This window comes from Poecile atricapillus, chromosome 3 (genome assembly GCF_030490865.1).
Source record: "Poecile atricapillus isolate bPoeAtr1 chromosome 3, bPoeAtr1.hap1, whole genome shotgun sequence".
NCBI classification, from domain to species: domain Eukaryota; kingdom Metazoa; phylum Chordata; class Aves; order Passeriformes; family Paridae; genus Poecile; species Poecile atricapillus.
In genome coordinates, this window is record NC_081251.1 from 113,127,297 (window position 1) to 113,142,257 (window position 14,961).

General features: G+C 39.1%; 1 long non-coding RNA gene across 1 annotated transcript in view; it reads right to left on the reverse strand.

Moving 5' to 3' along the window:
* The window catches only part of LOC131577594 (uncharacterized), a 35,923-nt gene extending 31,856 nt beyond the window's left edge, over positions 1–4,067 (reverse strand). The window contains exons 1-3 of the long non-coding RNA XR_009277249.1: positions 4,012–4,067; positions 3,253–3,432; positions 1,804–1,873 (exon numbers count right to left, since the gene is read on the reverse strand). This is a non-coding gene — a long non-coding RNA (uncharacterized LOC131577594). The remainder of the gene's footprint in view (positions 1–1,803; positions 1,874–3,252; positions 3,433–4,011) is intronic.
* Positions 4,068–14,961: the final 10,894 nt, after the last annotated feature.

A 14,961-nucleotide genomic window follows, 5' to 3' on the forward strand; every position in this document is an offset into this window, starting at 1 on the left:
CTTAGTTTTATGCAGTAGAAGAGTATCAAGTGCTTTACCATGGCCAGTGTGTTGCCTTCACTGTGTTCTCAGACACAAAACATAACCCTGAGAGATTAATTCCATTTGATTTTAGTTCCAGCCGTGAATGTTTTACTCAGGGGGAACAGCATGAGACTTCCTGCAATCCAAGGCTCTACCATCCCTTCTCTCCAACAGAGCTCCTTTAGGATGAACACCACCTGCCAAAGCCCAGAGTTTTGTCTGTGGATACAAGGTGGAACTCTTGTATCCAGAAAAACTTTCCTACTTGTTAGTGATCCACAATAATTAATGGACTCTGTATCACCAGATTCAATGATTCCCATAAGGCCCAGAAGTACTGATTCTGTTCTAAGAGCACATTTTCACCACTGATAGTAATTTTTATTTTATACCAGTATTATCAAATCAACCTTTCCTCCCAAAGGAAATTTTCCTTGTTTTTTAACCTCATGACTAAATGATAGAAGGCATTAAGAGTCATTCCAATAGGCTCTACATATCCTCCCTGCAGTATTTTATCTTGTCTCCATCATGATGTCCTCTGGAAACTAAAAAACCTGAGTGCTGACTAATCTAGGTCAGCAACTGGTGGCTGTTACTTCTTTTCTTGTCTCAGCAGGATGAAAGCCTGCTAAGAGCCCCAAATCCTTCTGCAGGTGATTTTATGGCAATGGTGGACCTTGGGGCCCTGCTGCTGGAATTAAACAGAACCTGCCAGTTCCTGTCACAAAGAAAATTTACTATCACATTGTCTTGAAATCAACTCACCTGTGTTGGGAACAAAAGCAAGATAACAGTGCTCTGCATGGACACAAGCCCATAAAGTGTGGGATTTGTATAAAAACCTTACAGGTATAGGTACACATGGCATTTGGGAGTTGTGGGACTTGTGCCAGTTCTACCCATGTGTCCTAGAGTGACTTTAGGATCAAAATGCAGAGGAACAGAAAATATATTTGGAATTTAGGAGAAACAAAGTTATTAGTGAAAAGCACTCCCCATTTGTATAAATTTCTTTTAAAACATTGCTTTTAATTTATTGGGATACAGCAGGATCTGAACTAAAAATTGTTTATATAAACCTGCAAATATTAGATCATCCACAGCCATTTTCTCCTGATTCCTAGAGGCTGCAGACAAAGTGTGTTCAGTGTATCAAAGAAGGTAAAAGTTTGCTTCAATCCTAAGCAGCAGATTCCAGCTTGCCCAGAGTAAAAGTGTGCTCTTCTCTTCCAGCAATACAAAGTAGGTTAGATTTGAATTCCAGTCTACAATACTTCCCACTGGAGTGACTCTAACCCAAATTCACAGCCTTTTACAGATGACAGAGTGTAAGAGTAGTAACAAAAGTCATTAAAAAGGGAATAAGGAATATAAATATCATGAGCTTCTTCTGGTTTAAACAATAAAATTGTGAGATGTGCCAGAGTCTTATAGGAATCATTTTCAGCCTTGCTCCTGATAGGAGCTGGGGACATGGAAATGCAGCAGTTTTTTCCCCTCTAAGCCTGTCAGACACAACTTGATATCTTTCTAACAATAATATAAAAAAACAACCTCACAGCAAATTCCAGCAGACTTTGAAGGGAAAATAACTAAAGAAAAATTAGCAGCTACACACAGGAACAAGAATGTTGGAACCCAGCTGACTTCAAACAAATTACATGGACAATTATATGCTTCACTTGCATGAGTCACTGCTCTGATCATAGTAGCTCCACTGTTGCAATAATTAACTATTTTTCCCCCCTTAAAAATTCATGTTTACTGTGCACTTACTGCAGTTTGTTTTCCCAGGCATAGCAATTAGTCACAAAAAAAAGCAAAGATGATTGTTTGGGGCATTTACCTGCAAGAGAAGAAAAAATTTATATATTAAAAAGCTGAGTATTTTAATACCTTTCTATAGCATTGTATTTAATTCACCTGTTCATACTTGGCTAAAATTCTACTTTTCTGAAAGCAGTACTGTTTGCTTAAATTGATATTTGCACTTTGAAGTGAAATATAAAATCAAACTAATTTCCTGTATAGATTTCTGTACCTGTACTTGTAGCAGGCAACATGTTTTAATACATACATATGCATTTAGATAATTCCAAATTAAAGAATTTTAATATCCCACCCATCCAATTTCTCAAAGGAAATACAATTAGGTCAGTAGCTACATGTATCAAAACCAGCACAAAAATGCATTATACAGCTGTTTATACAGTGTTTTTAACAAAAAAAATCTAAAAGCCCTTTGCAAATGAGGAAAATACCTCCCTTCTGGACAGGGTAAACTGTGTTTCACTTGAAGCAGGCCAAGAGAATCCTCATTTCTAGGCCAGGTGTCTCTCCTGCAGGCTACACTTCATCTGGGAATGAGTTCTTCAGTGTGTAAGCAAGTGAAGTATCTGGACCCTTGAACATGATACAGAGGCACATAATATTCTAAACTGGAAAAGGTTTGGATTTTCTTGGAGTTTTTTTTAAATTTTCTTTTGGGTATTTTTGCTAATAATTTCTTGTATTTTCTCTCTTTACATAGAACAAACATAACTAGAGGCTTGCTGGAGCATTTGTGGATCCACTCTTTATGCCCCTGAGAGATATATAAGTAAAAACCAGCAAAGAAAGAACAAATAATACTTACAATCACAAAGTACACCAAATGTATTAAACACACCAGTGATAACACTGATGGTAGTGAAACAACCAAGAATTGAGTGTGACATCTGAGCCTTATAAAAACCCCAGAAAATACAATAGCCTATTATGAGGCTGTAGGATACAAAGAGGTTTCAGCTAAAAGGCCTTATTTAACCCCACACTGAGTTAGGCTGGAGTCTCCCATCCCAGCAGCTTTGCCACTCCAGGCTTAACAAGGGAACCAGCACCAGAGAAAACCCATAAGGGAGAAAGTGTTCGAGGAAGTTATACTTCATTATAGGTGATCATGACATATATTGTAATTAGGAGTTATTATGGAAAGAGTAACAGGTCTCAACAAACCACATTCACAGTGCACCCTACCAGCTTGAACTGCTCCACTCCGTTAAAACATGACTGACCTATCTGTAAAACAAAATGTTTTCAGAGTCTGTAAAAATAGGGATAAAGTTTTAGGGCACGGTTGGGAAGGCAGGGGTTAGAAAAGGGTTAATGCGTGAGTTAATTAGTACGTGTTTAACATCAGTTAGCACTTAAAGACATAAAATAATAAACATCATTCTGCTTATTTACAGCGAGTTTCCTTCTTTTCCCACACTGCACGCTTGAGTCCGTCACAACTCCGGCCCGGGCTGACCCGCAGCTCCCAGCGGCACCAGTAGATGGCACAAAGCATTTATTTCACTGCACCCGTCAGCGGAGTCCTTGTCATGCCTCAGAGGGACAGAATCACCCGGCAGCTTCAAAACAGTGCTGTGATACATCCCCCCAATGTAAGAGTTACAAGCTTTTAATCAATAGTTTGTTCTAAAAATATAAATGTAAATTTCTTAATATATACCTTAATATATATTAATAAATAAAAAATATATTATATAATAATATCTTAAAATATATATAGCACTGAACAAAAATTATATTATATCCATGTAGGTACATTGCATACCTTCACAGGTAAAAGTTAATATAGATGAGGGGAAACACCAGACATCAATTAACTACAGCAGTTGCTAAAATATCCTGTGCCTTAAAATAAGAAAATAAATTAAAGGTGTAGAACTAATACAAATCAGGTTCAATTCACCAAAAAAAAGTAACTATTTTAGAACTAGATAAAGATTTAAAACAAACAGTAAATAATAAAACCTGTCAAAAGCTTTAAGAAAACTTGACAAAGATAAAAGAAGACTAAATATTTGTCTAAAGCAAAAAAAAAATAAAATAATAGTTTATGATCAATCATACACTATCATCTATGAAATCCACATGACTTCTGAAGAACAAGAAAAATAGACACTAAAATGAGATTTATTATTTCAAAAAAGAACGTACACACTCCTGGAGCAGTTGCTTTGCTGTTACAAACATGTTGAAAAGCCCCAGTTCCTGGAAAGAGAGGAAAAAGGGAATTACACTGAAATACAGGGCTGGGGAAGCAGTTCATGTTCTGTAAAGCACACCACTTGCTCTTGTACAGTTTTGACAAAATTCCTGGAATACTACAGCAAGAGGAATCAGGCTGCCTGACTCCATTTTTGAAGTTGCAAATATAACCTATAGCTACCTAATTATAGGCTTTAATGATACTTAATTCTGTATTTTCAGAGAAATATTATGACATCATGTCATTTTACAGGGCAAACCACTTAGCTTAATAGCTGCTATTCACTGCAGAAGCACACATTAAAAGCTATGCAATCATATGGTAAATTATGTTCATATCTCTTGGTCAAATTACAGCTTAATAACATGAGAAAAACTGTAAATAAGGTGAAGATTCATGGTTTAATTATTTTTTACTAGAAAGTCATGTACCAAATAATTGTGAAAAATAAAGAAACAGCCAGGTCTAATGGGGTGGAATATAAAAGCAAGAATGTTTTTCTGCGTTAAGCCAGGAGTTCCTGGACCAAAATGCTCATAGGAAGAACATCTTATTTTTTTTCCTCCAATCCAGGACAACTCCAGGCAGGCAAAGCACCAGGCAGTGCTTGCCTCTCCCTCTCCCACCCCTCATGAGACCCAGTGATTGTGCAGATCACCTCAACAGGTTGATCTGAAAGGCAAATTTGGTTTGGGCAGGTTTCTTCTCTGCTGACCCAAGCCAGGCTGTGCCACACACTCAGATGTGCTGCAAGGGGAGAGCAGGGAATATTCAGCCAGGAGTGGAAGAACTGTTCCACACCAAACCCTGCTTATCCCAGATTAAGGTGTAAGGCCCAACTGATTAAATTTACAACAATTTAGTCTGGAACATTTGACAAGACAAGGTTTGGATGGCAACAATTTTACAGATAAACCCAGAAATAACAGACCTGCCCACCACTGTAAAGAAATCATACTGGCACAGCCACATGACTTCGTGAAATTTAGTGTCATGTTCCCAGAGCAATGCTGTGACAACCTCATTTTGCAGGGTAAATACCTCAGTTTTATTGCTGCTATGGACAGCTGGGCTGTTTGCCTTAATTCCTGAGCAGCTCAGATATCCACAAGGGTATCTAGGGGAAGGTGTCCCTGCCCAGGGCAAGGGGTTGGAATGAGATGGGCTTTAAAGCCCTTCCAACCCAACCCATTCTGGGATTCTGTCTGGGAGTAACAAGTTGAAAAATGTCTCTTGTGATTGTTGGCCATGTTTGCTGCTAGAGAATTGAGATCCTAGAGAAGCTGGTGGTGGCAAATACCGGTTACATCCTTTGTACTCAAAGCTTCACCATGTACATCATCTTAAAACTCACCATGGAAGACTCATGGAATGGAATTGCTCCTGCTCTGAAGGGCTGGTTTGCTGAAGAAGGCAATGATAGCAGCCTTCACAGTTCTGATCAACCCACAAAGGGCTGAGGAGGGAATCAGAGATAAAGTGAACAGGAAGGCAAATATCTGTCTGTCTCCAGGACATGTGAATTCCTTCCTGCCTGAAGCTCTGTGCTGCCTCTCCACCTAACTCACACTTTCTCTGTAGCACACTTCTGCTGAAATGAGCTGCACTGGGAATACCTACTAGTAGGGCTGTTTATAGTAACCCACCTCCATTTGATTTATATTAGAGAATGATCATAGAAAAAGCTTAATTGGCAGCTCTGGGGGAAAAAATAAAAAGTAGTAAAAGGGATTAGTCATGTCTGTAACCAAGATGGAACAGCACTGATAGTCCTCCATGGTGGAACCAGGCAACAGTCACTGTGCTTGCCCTGGAGATAAGAGAAATGTGTTTCCAGACTCAGCAAACCGCCACTGCTCCTCTCCAAAGCAGCAGGAGGGTCACAGGGATGAGGTTTTGCTTCCAACCAGGCATCCTGTCAGTGAGGATTTCCTGAGGGGGGCACAAAGCAGAGAACAAACTAAACCAGACAAACTGGGCATCTTCAGGAGTCAAGGGAAGTGGTAGCAGTGGACATTTCTCTGATGGCTGCACCAAGAGTATATTTGTACCTCATGAAGATGTCCGTACAAACACAGAAATGGATTGGAGCATGGATAACCTGGAAGCACTTAGAGTATAGGAACACTTTGGCTAGACCTGCACTGAGACTATGAACCCAAATTTACAGGACACACCTGGAACTTTGTGGACCAGGATCCTAACGCTGCTGACAGAGAAGTGAATTGTAAAACATCAACATCCCTAACACCTTGCTTCAAAGTGCAAGTTGGAATTTTGCATCAGGAGTCAATCTAAGGGCAGATTTATAATAGGTGAATCTCCATAAACCAGATTTTTTTTTTTTTTTTCTAACCCCCCCAAGGAAGCAATTGGGGAAAAAACTGAGTTTGAACAAAACTCAAATCCCGTTGTCAAAAGAAGAAGGAACATGCTGGATCTGAAATAGGCCAAAAAGACAACCTCAGCAGGAGACAGGAGGAGGATTAACAAGTGAAATTGCTATTTGACAGTGAGTGTTGCTGAGATGGAAAGCACAAAGGACTGGCTGACAAAAATAATTATTAGATTCAGAAGTGTTTTAGATGCAAGATGATGGAGCTGATGATTTACTCAGCTCAGCAGTAAAATACTCTTCTTGTTGGCTGTTTAATTGCAAAGCTGGCTGAACAGACCCCTCCAGGACACAGAAATGTCACACATTAAGATTTAGAGGTAAGTCATGTGGCTATTATCTTCCCAAAACTTCAGTAAAATTCTCTTTATTAGCAAAAGAAATATGAACTACATTGCAAAGGGAAGATAGTTTAAAAATAAAAGCTATTCCAGGTCTCTCAGAAGATTTAGGGGCTCCTTCTCCCAATGCTGGGAGACAGAAATAGGCATATTGAATTTGCAGATTGGTCAAGTTCCAAACATTTTCCAAGGTCCTTAAAATTTTATTTTTTGAAGGCACAAAAGACACAGCCTTTATTGCTGCTGAAATTAGCTTCCCTGGGTCACAGACTACTATTCAAAGAGTGATTACAAACTAAAGAGCTTTTCTCCAGTCAAAGAAGGGAAATAAATGCCATACTTAGAGTATTTTAGCAGCTCTTGCAACTGAGAATTTATTGTCTCAGAACAATGAAAATAAATGCAAAATAACTTAATTGATAAATGCTGGCTACAATCTGCAGAGGAAAAACAAGCACCCCAAAAGCAGAATAAAACCTATTTCTCTGGAGCCTTGCCAGCTGCTCCCTGAAACACACTGATCTTGGATGCCTTCCAAGGCCACCATCTCACCTGTTGTTGCAGTGGTCCTGTAGCAAACATGTTTGACTTCACAGTTTCAGGTCAAAAATATTTCTTATGCACTGAGCATAAGCAAGTCAGAGTTCAGGGACTTCTCAGCACTCACTTCGTAGGGACGTTACGAGACTTTTTTCCTACGTTATTTTCTGACTTGGTAAATTTTCTGGGAGGGATGTCATCATTCTTTGATTCTGAGTGTGGACTGTGCCTTCAACTACCTAAAACTTGTTGTACCTTCAATCACAGTAAAAAAATTATAAATACAAATTATAGCTCAGAGGTAGAAACTCTCTTCTTTTCCTCTTGTAGCAATTGCAAGGCTACAATTAACCTCAATTAATAGGAAGGGTAAACTTTCTACAAAGAATGTGCTGTTCAGGTGTTCTCAGTGAGAGCACTTGGCACTGCTTCATCTGTCTGTAACAGGGAGATCTACTGGGGCGAAAATTAAAGTGGCTAAAGTTTAATCCAAGTGCAAAGCAGGCTTTTTTTCCCCCCTATAGAAAAGGCAATCCTGCTAATAAAAGCTATCTGGAGAAGTTCAGAGTCTGTTTGAATCCTGAGTACATCACAGCCCTGAAGAGCCTCCCCTGAGACCCCCATCCCACACTCTGGCCACTGACACATTTCAGCTCAGGCTGAATTCCTTGGTTCTTCCCTGAGGTCTGTGCTCAGTCCTGTCCCTGTTGTGCCTGACTCGAGTGGACTCCCTGGATTCCTGACCTCCAGCCTGCCTCATCACCACACATTTGTGTCATTTCTGACACAGTCATCACATTTCTGCTGATCACTGGGCTGCACCCAGAACTTGTGAGTGCCACCAACCCTGCCCAGCTACTGAAAAAGTAATTTTCTGCAACCCTTACCTTCAGCAGCACTGTAGTAATTAGGCTCTTTTTCCTTGCTCTCTTCCTATTAGAGGAAGAAATATTCAAAAGTGCCAACTCCCACTCCATCTAGAGGATTGGTGGAACTGACAGAAAAAGATTGAGGTCACTAGAGATAAAAAATTGGGGAAAATGACTAAATCCTGTATAGAACTGTCTCCTTCATGGTTTCTACCGTATTAAGATTACCATTTTCATTGTCTCCCTCACATGCCTTGAGATACATTTAATATTTTATATCCAAAAGCTATTTCCTATTGGCTTTCTCAGTGTTACCATTGTAGTAATTATGGAAAAAACCAGCAATCCATGCATGCTGTTTGTATGGGTTATATATCTATCCCACAGATCAGCAATATGTACCTTTAGTTTAATCTTTATGCCATCAAGCCAGCCTGCTAATTACTTACATAAACTAATGAACTTTTAAACAGTGCTGCCCAAATTAGAATATGCTAGACCATGCATTGTAGAAAAAAAAATAAATTACACCCCTTGAACTCAAAGATTTTGAGTTCATAATTTTAGATTTTTAATTTGAAATCTCCCTGTGCATCTGAAGTGACTTTATGCGTATTTGAATGTAATTTGGCTTTTTAGCTGTTTACTTTTGTGGGGGGTTCATACTGCCTTGTACTTCAATTGGCTCAGTATGAAGGAGGGAGAGCAAACACCACATCACTACCTGAGATCAGGTGGCCTTGGCTTGGGAATGACCTCACCTAACCTAAAATGGAAGGTACAGCAGAAGGTCTGAGTAAGAGAGACTGAAAAGATAAAAATCTTTAAAAGCAAGAGGATACATTTCATTGTCTTATTTTCCCCTCAATTTTTTTTGTATTCTCAAAATCCAGAAATATACATGTCCTACACCTTCCTTCCCACTTAATCCTAGCTCCATACCCATCCCTACTGGAAAGAATGTTTTCTACATGTACAGTGCTCCATATCCAGGTTAAAACTAATCACATTTGTCAGGTGAGATTTCAGTGCTGGCTTAAAGCGTATGTGAAACTACGGCCTCGTTAATCAGCAAATTTTATCTAATTACCAGAAGCCACAAGGGATGACCCCACTGCTGTAACATTTCACAGCTCCCATTCCCAAACTTGATGGGTTGTGTTGTCCCCTTCCATCAGGCTTGTGACCCAAATACCAGCACACATGAACAAATTCCCATCCCCCTGGAGACCCAGTTTGTATCTGCAATGGGCTCCAGCTCACAAATTACTGCTGTTCTGCAGAGTGAGCTTTAAACAGAAACTTCTCCTGCTTTGGCAGTCCTGGCCTTACATGCACCTCATTCCACCAGGGTCAGGAGGCAGAGGGAAGTGTAGGATCAGGATGGGAAGATGCAAAAAAATCCAGGCCCTTCTTGCAATGTTGTTCCTTGGTCGCCACTATAGGCAGCACAGCTGAGGCGATGCCTTTGTTTCCCATTTAGAAAATCTGTTCCATTGAGGATTTCTGAAAACAGAACCATTTCATTCCAGCTAAACTCCATAGCTTGGTTTGTGCTCCTCTGACAAGCCATTAATCTATCTCACACACACAAGGATCCACATAGGAGAGGAAAAGCCTTGCTTCTGGACTGCTTGGGAGACAACACAGGGCTTTTACAGGCCCTTATCACCCACCCAGCAGAGGAGGGCTGACAATGGCACATTTTCTTCTAGAACAATCTACTGCAGCCATTTCTCCCCACCAAGAAAACAACTGAACTATTCTGAAAGGTTAGAGATTGGACTACTTTTTTAAAGGAAAAATAGATTTTAGTCTTCCTGCCATTTTCCGTGAGAAAATCTCCATGTTTGCCCCAGAGTTCCCCTTTTGTGTCTAGTCTAGACTATCATAATAGATCTGACAATTGTTTTTATTGCATAACTTTGGGACACAGACTCAGAATTTGGTTATTAGAAAAATTCTGCTTTGAATAAGATAGGACAATGTGTGGCTTTTAAAAAACAAACCATGAATGCCTCTTTTGTTGGTTTGCTTTCAAACTTGATTTTTCAGTCTAGAAAAAAAAGCAAAAGCCATTAGATATATTTTAGATTGTGCCAAACAGTAACACACATAGGAAGATATCTTTTTCCTACACTTCTTCCTGTGCATAAGGACATAGTGGGATTCTTGATGCAGAGAAAAATGGGATTTGACCTTAAATTGCTGTCCCAAATGATAGTAAAGTGATAATCCCATACCAACACTAGATAAAACTCATGGTCCCCAATTCACCAAGTTAATCCATTAAATCATCAGGGCTGGACATCCTGCCAGTCACTCACAGCTAAAAACTCTGAAGTACTTGTATCATCCTTTGTCATTACTCGCTCCTCCAGGCTGGATACAATCCACACTTCTCCAAGGAGTGTGGTGCAGTAAATCTCTGTAAAGCAGTTTTGTTGCACTCATGGCTATGATACTCCACTATTTACTGAAGATATTCCCCTGCACAGAAGACACAGACAGCCTTACAAGACATTAAAAATACAGTTGATTTAGATGTGGTTTCTGCTAAGTACCTTTAGATTAAGCTATTTTTGGTGCTATTTTGACTTCCTCCACAGTTTAACCTTCCAGATTACTTCTCTGTCCTGCTTTACACTTGGAAGGGATGGAAAAACTTGTTAGTGGTGTTAAATGGAACAGAGATTCCTGCTAATGGATTATTGATCATACTTGAGTGATCTTTAGAGTAGCACAAGCAGAATTCCTTTCTTCCCTCTGTATAAGAATCTAATATTAAAAATATTAGCATTACATGCTGATTATTTTCATGAGGGAAAGCACTAAGCACAAAGCATATCTCTGCTGTAAGAGGAGGTGACATCTCTATTTAACCAAATATTTTACAGGGTATTTCATCAAACTCAGAGAACCCCTTCACCAAAAAAAAAAAACCACCAAAAAAAAATAAATCAGTGTTAAAGTTGCCCATTACTCAGCCATAACCACTAGCATGTTTGGCTGAAACACATCACAAAGTCATTTGCTACCTCCCCACAATACCAATTTTAAACAGAGCAAGAATGAAAGACTTGGCAGATGAAAAGTGCAATTTTATTTCATGTACACTGTCCTAGAAACTTTTTTCTGCTTTATGGATTGTATCTAACAGGCATCTTGAAATGAACCCGAAGTCCTTTTCCATCTACAATCCAGGACATATTAGATAGATTTGGGTTTAAGGCTAATTTGCTGTTAGGTGACACCTAACTAAACCATAACCTTTCTTTCCTACAGCTGGAGTCAAATGCCAATATTTTAGTTTTACTTTTTATAAAGTCAGTGTTCAGAAATAACTGATAATAACTTACAATAATAACTGGGCAACAGGCTGGTCAAAAAGTTATATATAAATACAGATCTTCATCTAAGATCCTGCCAGGGTTAAAATCACCAAAACTGGAGACCCTATGAATAAATATCCTCTGTTTTCAACTAAGTTTCTAATGAGGTTAGAACGGTTAAAGGCACCCCAGGTTTGCATCTGCACAGTGCTGTCACACTGTGCTAATCCAGCCTTTCACTCTGGCCCAGACAGCTCCCTGGAACACTCACAGCACAGCACATGCTTCTAATTACCCATTTTCTCTGTGCAGGCAGCTCTCAAGACCTGCATTTCCCAAATCATTGAAGTCTAATTCCCCAGGAAGAAAACACATGCAGCATCTTTGCTGCAGTCCTGGAAGGAAAGAGGGAATGACAAAAAGGCCTGTCCACCCGCACAGACAAATTGGTTACCTACACCAGCATCTTTCACATTTTGGGAAGTAACTTGGAGGTATTTGGACCCAATCCTACCTTGCAGAAAGAAGTGAAGTTGGTTTTTGCCATGGGAGGTGTTGCTGACATGCCCCTCGGGACTCTGGTGACCTCTGTGACACAAGGAATGCGTGGCAGCTTCTGGGGCAGGCCTGTCGTTTTCAGCCTGTAATGCCAAGTTTCTTGTTCTACCCCACCTACAAAATTGCTTATTGCTACCTGAACACAGAGCTTGCAGGGATGCTCCCTTAAATTCTCTAAAGGATGCTCACTGGGGAAAAAAGATTCTAAGGATAGAAATACTTTTTTTTTTTAAGTTCTATTTTTTTAGTTCTAATTTTCCATTCACAGTGGAAAAGACCAGCCACAAAGGAACGTGATCAAAGACTAAGTTTAGTCACAGGTATGACAGAAGAGAGCAGCAGTTTAAAAATACAGCTTGCCAAAGGCTGAACAATAACTTATGGACTGAAATAGAGAAATGAGTGAAAAAACGGGTAAAGCTTAACCAGAAAAAAACCCCAATATGTAAAATCAAGTTCACTGTGAAAACATGAAAAAATAATAACCAAGAATCCTAATGAATTGGAAGATGATTGTGTACATACTACATACATTCAAAAAGCTACAAGCTCATCTTCAAAAAGCTTGGAAAGCATATGAGAGCTTTTCCTTCAGCACAGTGTTATTTGCCCAAAATTGAAAGCTGCATTTTCTGCCAAATTGTTTCTTAGTATCACCTCTCCAAGAAAAACCTAGTGATTTGGTTTCTACTCCTTCCATCCTTCTACCTCTTTCTTTTCCCAACATAAAAAGAGATGTTTCTGATTTCCAAAACAAGTGAACTAAAGGAGCTTGTTTCTGAATTATAGCCCCATGTTCATCACTTGTGGAATACATTTTCATTTCAAGGCTGTTCACTGTAGAACTGGGAAGGGATAGCCAAGTTGTACATATGACAACATGAAAGGTAAAGGCAATGCATTAAAACCACCTGGAACTGCTGAGGCACACTTTGGAATTTAGGCTCAGTTATACAGCTCAGATAAATCAATTATAAAACAGTCTCACTTGGAGCCATAACCTTTATTTTATCCTGATGCCTTGATGAATTTGGCAGCCACTAAAGCCACCGATTACCATGGAAGTGACACCTACCACCCTCACATTAATACCCTGGCATTCATCTCCTGTGAGCCACAGTCCCAGCTACAGAAGGGTGCAAGAGGCTGACTGTTATTCCAGAAAGGGCATTACTGTTACCTGTGGATACAAAGTGGGTTTTTTTCCAGTTTAAATCAATGGCTGAAAGTAATCACATGCCTAACTAAAATGTAAAGAGGACAGGGCTTCACCAATCTTGTAAATATCAAGAATTTACTAAAGACAAAACAATCATCTTTAGTGGAGCTATTCCTCAATTGCCATCTGGAGCTATTTTACTTGTTAGAGAGAGAAGATTATTGCCTCAAAAGCTTAAAGATCAAGTAGTGCCCCAAATCAAGTCGTTATCACAATGAAGTTAGCAGTTCCATTTTAAATACAAAGTGGACAAAAGTACCAGAATATTGACCAGAGACAATTGTTAGATTTAACACTGTGTAAAGTTTATTGGGGAGAATCAATAGTCTCTGCCAATGGCATTTGGAGCACTGACACTATGGAATATTTTAGCTCAGATTCCTGAATTTTACAGTTTGATTGATATTTTGGAACACAAATCCTACTAGCTTTCCTTAAAAAGCCAAACCCTTAAGGTCCTTTAAAAGTTGCAATGGGTTAGACCAAAAAATAAAGCTAAGAAATTATATCAAAAGCAGGTATTAAAAAAAACCCACCCCAACACTTCCAGAACTAATGAATGTTTCAGAGATGACCAGATCTGGTTTAACAAAAGGGTGACAGCTTGGGGTTTGCCTCCTTGCAAGATTTTATTAACATAGCTTTATGGCAGTCCCTGTGTCAGCAGAACAGCTCTGCTGGGACACACAGCAGACTTCACACCATCTTCCTGACTGAGTCACAGCATCACAGAAAATGGTTCACAGCTGCAGATTCTAGAATTGTTCCTAGAGCTGAGCCTAACAGAATTTGTGCCAAGCTTATTACAGTTAAACATTTCTTGAAGAACACCTGATTTCTCTTAAGTTATGAGTATTACTTGAACTATACAGTGCAAAAGGAATATTCATATCTCACTGTGTTCACTTGTTTACATAGAGCCCCACATTAAAGACTTTGTTCAGTAAGAATTTTGTAAACTCACTTATTTGAACTTTATTAGAGGGAGGGGGAAATTTCTTACCTTTGCCTTCTGACCTCATTTCAGCATCAACACAATTCACATGAATATGGCAAGAAAGGTTTGGCCAACAGAAGAATCCAGTTATCAATGAGACAACAAAAAGATGAGATCTTTAAAAGACTGCAGATGGAGAATTTGTTCCCTGTAATACAGAAGGTTTTTTCCCAGTGTTTTTTTCTAGTTCCTTCTTAGAATCTGTTTTTCATTGATTTGTACATACAATGAAAAGTTATTTTACAGTTTGAAGCTTAATGCCTAAACCTTTCTGAGGGCTATTTTAATCATCTCAAAATATTCATCAATTGATCAAGAGATCATCACTTTAGGAAGTTTATTGATGAATATATCAATATCTGGCTTTTCCTCAGTCATGTTTTACACATTTCATACCTTTATTCTCTCAAATGATAATCACCAGTTGTCTCTGAAATTGTGCCCATCTGTTTAAAACACATTGATAATAAGATACCCAAGTTCAGTTAACATATTCTGGGTGCTCTTGAAATTACTTTAGGCCACTACCCTGCTGCTGTTCCAAGCAATGCCCACAGCTACTCCCTAATTCTGTTGTCCTTTCCTTTGCCCTGTCACCAAGCAAAGGAATATTTAATTAGCTCTCCACTTTCTTCCTCAGCTCTATT